The 10,000-nt window shown below is 39.3% G+C and overlaps 1 long non-coding RNA gene across 1 annotated transcript; it reads left to right on the top strand.

The window, feature by feature from the left end:
* Positions 1–1,229: 1,229 nt before the first annotated feature.
* Positions 1,230–2,178, top strand: LOC138041663 (uncharacterized). Its single transcript, XR_011130869.1, has 3 exons — positions 1,230–1,305; positions 1,583–1,673; positions 2,126–2,178. It is a non-coding gene; the product is annotated as an uncharacterized lncRNA (long non-coding RNA).
* Positions 2,179–10,000: the final 7,822 nt, after the last annotated feature.

The following is a 10,000-nucleotide window of genomic DNA, read 5'->3' on the forward strand; positions in this document are numbered from 1 at the left end:
ATTTAACAGACCCGCCTTCATTGCAGCTGTCACACGAGTCAACAGAACCACATACAACTGCTAAATCAACCACATCAATAATCTATGAACCCTGTTGCACAATTTTATAATTTGTAACACAATCTGACATGGTGGAAACATTGAACAACAGTAACAATTCTCGCGTCAGGGAATTACAATTGTGAGACGCCAAAATGAACCAAAACGTAAAGGTACGTACGAAATAAAATCACTTAATTACCGTTACGTCTTTCAAACACCATTATATCCTTCTATATTATAGAGCGATCGCTATGCCAGAGGTCGTGAAAAGCCAACGCAGTTTTAATTGGAATCGAGGCCTGATGTAGATCATCGTACAACGTGAAAAAACGGTGAATTACTTTTGACTGTTATGCTTGTTAATTTGCAGCTGCTTCTTACGGAACAGCTACAATTTTGAAAATGATTTAAACACGAATTCTGTTCTTCTTCTGGCTCTCCTCACTAGCCGCCATCTTTCTTTCGACATTAAACCAATCAGAGTTCATGTGAGAAAAGCACCAATCAGCGATCTTTTTAGTTCACTGTGTGCCAGGGTCTTCTCAAGACCCGCCGCCATATTGAAAGCCGAGAAGACCCTGGGAACGAGGTTGCCGAACTCGAATAATTCGATTCCCTTCGCGCATGCTCAGACAACATGCCTCGGGCGCGCGTGCCTGAAGACGTCACAATTATACATCATAGACAACTCAATTTACAAAGTCGTAGGTAAAGCAGAGCACATCAAAGTTGACCAATTTGTCAAGCTTAATCGGGATAAACGTTTGGGTTGATTTTTAGAGATTTGCGGTTTTTAAAATATTTTTTTCAAATATAATGAGTTTGAATCCAAGCCGAAAACGAAGACTTTTCGTTAGTTGTGAGGAAGCGCAATCATCGCGTGGGCAGCATGAAGAAAGCCCTTGCGTGCCTGCGAAGTGCAGAAAACTCGGAATTCCACCATCAGCATCACCGGTATGTTACTTTCGAGTTTCTTCCTTTTTTTTTCTATTGGTTTTGCAATACAATTCAATGTGAGATAATTTTTATTTATTTATGCAGGCCCTCCCTACTCTTCAGAAGTCGACAACGGAAAACGCTACTTCATCCAAAAGGTTGGCGACTTTAGTTAATTTGTCAAAAAGTATCAAAATATTTACAACAGAAAAACTGTTTTCTAATTTTTGTGATTTCATTATCACCTTCAGCCTTAAACGAGCTCATAGAGAATCAAATCTGGAAACAGAAGTTCCAGCGAAGAAGGCCTTGACTGCAGAGCCAAGTGTAAGTCTTCTTAGAATCAGGATTCAAAAACCTACATAACATCACTCTTAAAGGAATAAAGAAAATCTACCAAGAACGATCATAGATTCTATCTGCCTACAACACGACAAAATGAGTCAAATATCCTTCGTTTTCTTTTTTAACTCTTTGTCTAGAAGGTTCTCTAGTTCAAAGTGAAACGCTCGGCAGAAGTTAGACATAACCAGTTAAGGTAGGACACATAAAAAGAGGACATTTTCTCCTGACCTCAGTAACTGAGACGTTTTTCTCTCTCCAGACTCAGGTTGATAAAGAGAAAGACAATTGTGTTGCCGGACCAAGTTGTGCACAGCCTGTCCCAAGAAAACGCAACAAAAAGACACGCAGAGGTAGAAAACTCTAAAAGAGTTAAAAAGAGTTAAACCTTTACTTCCCTGACAGAGCGGTTTTCGATGTAGTAATTGAATTTGCGTCTTAATTGCTTTGGTTCAAGTTTTACGTTGTGACCAGTCAAAAAAATTTCACGCCACCTCAATGACTAACAAGAAGCGAAAACATAACCGGTTGACTGACTTACGAGCATTTTCCCACGCTTTAGGGACAATCATTTTGACTTTGACTTGACTTTGAACTAGTTTTGCACAGAAGTGCATGTTGAAATACAATTGGACTCAAGGTCACCTACAAGGTGTTGTCACCTTGAGCCTTGCCACAACACCGCGAATCCCGTGCCCTATTTCGTGTGTGGGTTCGCTTACGTCCCGCTAAATTCCAGGCAAAAAGGACAGGTTTTATTAAGAGACAACTCGTCTGTTTGTTGAATTGTTTTCCTTGCTTTCAGGAAAGCGTAAACCACGTGGACTGGGAGCTTATGATATTGGAAAGTGTTTGGGATCCGGAGGATTTGGAGAAGTTTACACTGCTAGAAGAAAGCGTGATGGTCTACCGGTTAGTATAATTGACTCTTGATGTCAGTGCGAGACCGTGGGAGGATTTTTTTTTATAAAGTTTGCCTCATCAGCACCAGGTCGTCTTATCCCTATCAAGCCTCCAAGAAATCAGCACTAAGAACTAAAAAGAAATTGCACGATTTGCTATCTGTGTTTTTGTTTAAAAACAACATCGACATTTTACAGAAGGCATGAAGGCCAATAGTTTATTGGTTTTAAAGAGCTACAGTCTCGGTCACAAATGTTGTAACACAGACAGCAATTTGCCCCCTCTTCCCCTTCAATGTTGATGTTTATGGGTTGGAGTGCAAAAACCAACCGGTAAATGCAACATTGATGGGAGGGATGAGAAGGAGTACGTTATTAACAGCTTTGATGCGCTTCACTTGCTGTTCAAGCGAAGTGTCTGAACTATTAATTTTATGACTGAGATTGCAGCATTCAGCTGATTTTCAAGACGTAAAGGCTTCAAACTGCAAACGTAGCTTAGTTTACCACTTTCCTTTAAACATTTTAAGTCAACTGATTTGTGTAAGGCAAGACGTCTTATGAAGCCAAATTCGTATGTAAACAATGATGTAAGAAATAACTCCCCTAAGGTAAGAAATAAATTCCCTCTTGGGCGGCATATCCTCTTAAGGCTAATCGGTAACTGTACAAAACTAAAATTCTCAAAACAGAGTCAGTACTATCGTTGCCTGTGACAGCTATCTTGGTATTTAATTAAGGAAGTCTTGTACAAATTTTGTTTCGATCGAGCGATTCGACTACAGACAGTTGTACTTCACATTGCTCACAAATTCAACCTTTGACGAGTCGTTTCTACCCTTTCGGCAATTGATTGCAACACAATGATAAGAGCAACAGCAACTTCGCAATGATTACGAAACTGTAAAAACAATGAAGGCCAGTGTTTTTAAATTCTTGCCGTGCCAACTTCAAACTAAAACAACAGAAATCATAATAAATTATATCAGCGAATTCAAATCACTAGTCTACACATCTCGGTTGCAAGATTATCTATCTCTGAGACAGGCTGGAATTGAAACGATATTTGCGAGTATTCCTAATAAGTTACTTAAAACCTTCGGCACTGCCATAAAAGCCATTGACACTAATAGATTTTACTCTGTCTAACGCCAGACGATTTGACTCGTGAATGGGGAAGCCCTCAGCGGTAAAAAGGTTAAAAAGAGCTGAACGTGTCTTTTCTTCATTTCCTTATTGAAAGGAAACTCAACGGCAATAAAGTGATATTGTTTCGTCCATTTTGCAGGTTGCCATCAAATTTGTGAAGAAAAATAAAGTTAGTCGTTTTAAGGAGGTAAGCATGTTGAAACGTTTCTGAAACCTTTTTTTGCGATCATGGATGGCGTATTTGCAACGGGCGTCTCTTCATCACCCTTGTATAATGCAAACAGCCATAGATAGCCTCCCACGCATACGTTCTTTGGGCTTCGTCACGCGTTCCTCCCCCACTAACGTCTGCTGAAAAGAAAAACCACTTCCGTTCAACGGCTGTTTGCCTACTATAAAGAAACCAATCAACATTGACTAATTGCGTCGTGCACAGCCAATCACATGCTGCGAAATAATGCCATACAAAACACGAGTTCACCAAGAACTGGAAAACGGCCTCTGATTGGTCCCTAATCCACGAACGGATTTGGTTTTTCGTTTCAGCAGACGTTAGTGGGGGAGGCACGCGTGACGAAGCCCTAAGAACGTCTGCGTGAGAGGCTAAGCCAGAGACTATGCACGATCACATTTTCAGCAAAACTCCTGCAACATGCGAAGGCTTAGTAATTGAGACTCCATAGAGCGGTTTTCAATTGAGTGTCGAAAGTAATTAGCAAATTACTTTGGTTTGCATTACTTTACTCAGTGATTGGTTCAAAGTTGTGGCGACACTCTTTCAACCAATCAGAAGTGAAACCAAAACCAATCGTGGCTCTCGCGTGCACATTTTCCCGCGCTCTGTGTCGGCTACATGTAATTCCTTTGAATTTTGATTGGTTTACTGGATTGTCTCCGTTCTTTTTGATTGGCCAAAGTAATTACTTTGGTTTTGGTTTTACGACACTCATTCAGTTGAAAACCGCTCTATAGGGCAACTAGTCGAAAGACCAAGCCCTCCTAGATTTGACTGTTGTTGGTAAAACACTCATTTGTTATTGGAATTTTCCGGATCATGGAATTTATTGCCGTGAATAAAGAGTGGAGCCAAGATTAAAGCCAATATAATGAGAAAAGCACGACATCTTTTTTACTGTTGCAGATAAAGGGCCGACAATTTCCAGCCGAAGCATATTACCAGCGTCATGTTGCCCATCCAAACATCATTGGGTTGCTCGATATTTTTGTAAACCATGAAAACTTTGTATTCGTGCTTGAGCGCCCCGAAGTTTCTTTGGACTTGTTTGAAGCAATCGAGGCCCGAGATGGCATCCCCGAAGATGAGGGCCGTCGGTTTTTCGCGCAGATTCTCGACGCGACGATCCAGTGCGACGAACAAGGCGTCCTACACCGAGACCTCAAGCCAGAGAACATCATCATTGATTTAAAGACAAGAGAGGCAAAGCTGACGGACTTTGGACTTGCTTGTGAAACACAAGAGGATCCATTCAGACATTTTGTTGGTGAGTACATCTACAGGTTAAATGCTAACAGATAAAGGTCTCTGTGACCCACAGAGCAACAAGATTACTTACAGACAGAGTACAGTGGTTAGCTAGAACTAATTGGGCTATACATTATTCTCGGTCGAACTAAGTAAAGGTGACCATTAAGAGACGTCGACATCCAAGCTACCCTCTATGATCTGACTCGCTTAATTTAATAGGTTAATTGATACCAAGTGCACTGAGAAAACATGTAGATTTTATCATTTAGAACCATTGACCAATGAATACAAGAATGATGTCTGTAAGAAAAGGAAAGGAAAGGAACTTTATTTAAGCGTCAAGTTTTCTAGCGCTGCAGCACTACTTGCGGACACTGTAAATTGAAATCATCAAATTAACGCAAATCAAGTCAAATGTTGGTTTTTGAGGAGACGGGAAAACCGGAGTATCCGGAGAAAAACCTTTCGGTGCAGAGTACAGAACCAACAAACTCAACCCACATATGACGCCGAGTCTGAAAATCGAACCCGGACAACATCGATGCTTGGGAGGCGAGTGCCCTCACCACTGCGCCATCCCTGCACTTAACATTCCCATAGCTACCCATGTAGCAGTTAACGAGTTCCATTTGAATTTGAATGGGGGGAGGAGAGACAGGGAGTTTCCTGGTAAGAATAAGGAATTTAATCAACGAGAACGCTGACGGAAACGTCACTTCAAACTCATGATACAACTTGACTATTTTTTCATTTTCTCACGACTGGTCCATCTCGTTCACGTTTTAGATTATCGGTTGAGGGCTCTGAAAAAATAGATGAGGAATGTTTATGTTGTCTGCAAATCTGTTGTCATTGTACAAAGTATACGGCACAATAGACGCTCTAAATGCGCACGCGTGCCGCACGTGCAGCGCGATTGTTTAAAAAAAAAAAGCGATTGTTTCTCCTCCTTCAACCAATAACATTGTTCTTTTGATAATGTTGCATTGCTTATACATCTTGAAGTTTAATGCAGCATTTGTGACTCATATTCGTCGCTTTCATGAACGCCTTTCTTTTTCAATTTTCAGGCACACAGCATTACTGTCCACCTGAATTCTTCTCTCATCACTATTTCTTTGGAATTCCAGCAACTGTCTGGCAACTCGGTTTTCTGCTTAATGAAATGCTGACCGGTGAAATGCCGTATGTCAAACCTCGTATGGCTCTGTTCATGAAGCCATCCATTCCTAAACACCTTTCAAAGGGTAAGACACACATAAATACTCTTCCATACAGCTAACGATGCTAGCCAAACGAGAAACTATCACTTGACTTTATTAGATACAAAAATCCTCTTCAAGTCAATGCTCGATTAATTGCGTTAAAACGGAGCGCGTTTACCGCACGTTTGATTAGCATTCTGAATTTGGATACATATTATCAAGTAACTTTGTGTCAGATACAATAGACTATGTGTATGATTTATTAGTTGGTTTAAGAAAAGACTTCTTCGAAGGCGATGCCAATGCCACTATAGACTAATAAAACATGTAGGGCTAAAGACAAAGATAAATTATTTAGTATCGCGTTTTCTCTCTTGAAGAGTTACTTTACACTTGTTGCTGACAGGCAAGAAGTGACCCTATATCAAACACCTTTAAACCATTTTTGGCAAAAAGCAAATTTTGGACCAACGTTTGCCGCAAACGCGATGCAAATCTCTCTAATATCTGGTAATTTGGCTTCACTACAGAACCGAACCAAACAGAGGTTAAGATATGGGCGCGTTGGTGAGCTAGGCCCAAGATAGATTTTATTTGTGACAATAAGCTTACAACGAAGTGAATAGAGATACATCAAATAATAACCTACATGCATAAGTGCCAAAGCCGGACATGTAAAGCCCCAAAAAAACCTCTTGTTAGGAAAAATAGGGACCGTGTAGCCCCGACCAAATGCAGTGGCACTACCTTTAGGGTTTTAAGGTAAATCTAAAAACAAATCAGAGAAGGCTAAATACACAATAAAAATAAACCCAAAGCGAACAAGGTTGTGGCAAAGCTGACCGTAGAATGAAACAAGTTTCTCAACCGTCTCCTTTTACAAACTTACTACCCATGAGCCCACGCGAACGACACTCGCACCCAGATCTCTGTTCCGTGTCGACAAAATATTAATACCGATTGTCACAAATTACATTTAGCATCCGCCGAAGGATCTCCTCACAGAAATTAAAGTAGAGTATAACGTTCCGCGCACTTTCAGTGTTAAGGCTTGGCTAATAGTTACTGCCTTGCTCATCTTTTTCAGATGCTCGAAGTTTAATTGCCTGGCTGCTGTCAAGAGATCCAGATGAGCGGCCTACTTTGCAACAGATAAAGGGGCATCCTTGGCTCAACGAGCCTGGATGCCAATAAGTACTCTATAAATTAAGCACAACCAGGGATGAATGACCAATACCAGCTGAGAAAAGTTTAGAAGGCATCCCTGGTTCACACGTCAATGACGTGCTCATCAATAAAACGCACTACCGGAAAAGAAGCAATTGATTAACATTATGTCGGAGCAGATGACATCCCTGGATTTATATTTGTATCACGAATAAACTTGTCAACCTCTCAAAGAAGGGTGAAAGACAAAGCGAGGAACTGAATTGAAAGAAAAGACCAAGAAATCCCCTAGATTTCTCACGAAAACGACAAAGAAGAACATTTAAGTTTAATATGGCGGGATGGCCAACCCTCCTACACATTACACTACAGTCCTGGATTTATTCTCAAAACTCATAATAAGAATTCCGTTGAACTAGCAATGTACATATCAAAAACGACAACCCACGTTGACCAAGTTAATACCAGGACCAACATACATCGACCTGTGAAGCAAGTGTCCAGAAAAAAAAAGTTCTCCAAAGCACATGTGAGGACATAGCAACAAGTGTGCTAAAAGTTAAATATAAGCAGAAAAGATAATGAACTATTTTAATTAGATTGACAAAATGTCCTGGCTAACAGGAATAAGGAATTGAATGGGTCTAATTGCCCACTGGGGCTCATATGGAGCTACAACTTGAAATAAATATAAAAATTCTTTGCTAGCATCAAATGTCGTCCGGTATAATGTAAGAGGGCTTAATTTATCTCAAACACATCTCCCCAAAAATGTAACTGAACCAGAAGTAAGTCAGAATCAAGACAGGAATGTCTGTAATGGACCAAAAATAATTTTGGTTAATGTACTTTGACAAGATTAAAATACGTGCAAATGTGCAAATGTGCCCCAACAAACTGTACGCATAATTATAGCAGTGGATAATTTACAGACCCACGCATTCCATGGCAGTAAAAGTTGAAAGATAATGGTTGATGTAAAAAAACAAGTTTTTCTTTCATTGAAAGATACTTTCAAATATCCAATATAGCTTTTTACCCAAATTATCTCATTCGTAAACCAACAAATCCACAGTCAACTTCCCTTTAAATAGAGGTTTAGCTCATAAAGGAATAAAGACAAAAGATTGGTGTACGAAATGATACTCTGTCCAATAGGAAGATGCATTACAAAATGCAACAAAAACTTCTACTCTGAAAGCCCACTTGTTGCCAGCCTAGTTTGTATCAGATTCTGTGTAATTTCGTTTTCAGTAAAACAGCCACAAATTGAGCTAATGAAAGCTACATAGAGGTACATAATAACACACCGGTATTTACTCGCTGGAACCAATCAAGTTGTATTTAAACGTTTTAAGTTTCTGCCTTTAAATGACTTCAAGTATTGTATTAAGGATAGATTTAGCTTTGCGTTTACGGCGGACGGCAAACTCCGTGAAACTGAAATTTGCGTTTTGCCAAAACTCAAAGAAACTGGTCTGATTTTATCTCCTCTTTTTGCCTGTTATCTACAAATGTCGCGCAACTTCTAAAACGAGAGAGAAATGTTAGAATAAGATAATTTTCATGCTTTTATGACAAGCAACAGTCTGCCGTTAGACGTTTCCCGTTTCACGGAAACGCGATGCTAAATCTCTCTATATTAAGGCTGATGCTTGCATGCGAAACAAGCTGTTGCCTATTCAAATTTATTCAACTCAAAACTGAAAATTCCGGAAACAGTTGAAGGAAACCTCATCAAAACAGCCACCCACAGTCAATAGGAATTTGATCTTATTATCAAGATTTTTTTAAACTGAAGGGCACCTTGGTTGGGCAAAAAAAAATCAATAGTGGTTGACAAATAAGGAGGGTGGCGTCCTGCTAGGGTCCTCCGGTAAATAAGGCTAGTGGAATAATTTAGATGACAAAAATATCTCTTACGTGTGTCAACAAAATCCATGTTATGTACAAGAAATAAAAATAATGAACCATGTTGTTTAAATACATGTAGAATTTATTAAATCAAATGCACATGCTGTTAAGCCATTTAACACAAAATGGTTTACAGTATGATACAATTAATGCAATACAATTTATTACCCTCTCAAAAATTGTTTTTTTTCTTTTCTTCATCAATGATTTCCAAGTAAAATGCATTAACGACAATAATCATGAGGATTGGTAAATGGTTGGGCACTGGATACAGGTATATTGACCAGCTGTACACAGTATCTTGCCATGACTTAATTTTCAAGGCTATTTTAATCTCTTCTGCTTACTTTTTCATATCAAGAACATAAAAAATGCAAACATGTCGCTGCAAAACCCTAATGAACTCCTGACTGAAATCGTATTGACACTTCAATAACACTACGGCTACTTGAAAAGTATGAAAATTGCATTAATTAATATGCTAAAATGATGAAACAAGCATAGCAAAAATGTGAGATTAAAAATTGACAAGGATTACTGAGACTTGTTTGGTCTCTTACATGTACACTTATTGCCTTTCTTTATGACTCTTTTGGCAGTTCCTTCTCAGTGGTCTGCCAAAACAAAATAATATTGTGGAACTGAGTGTTTTTTTAATGGAGCTATAACTTTTTCTTTAGGTTCTACAGTTTCAAGTAGGCCCCATTGCCCTCCTTATACTGCATACTGCTTCTGATTATCACCATAAAATCTATGATAATCACTTCACTTTAGTGAACCTTACAATGCTGAGGACAAGTGCTCTGCTAATAGAGGAGATTGTCAGCTGAGGCAGTTAAAATCATTAAAGCAAATCA

This window comes from Montipora capricornis, chromosome 3 (assembly GCF_036669925.1).
Source record: "Montipora capricornis isolate CH-2021 chromosome 3, ASM3666992v2, whole genome shotgun sequence".
NCBI lineage: Eukaryota > Metazoa > Cnidaria > Anthozoa > Scleractinia > Acroporidae > Montipora > Montipora capricornis.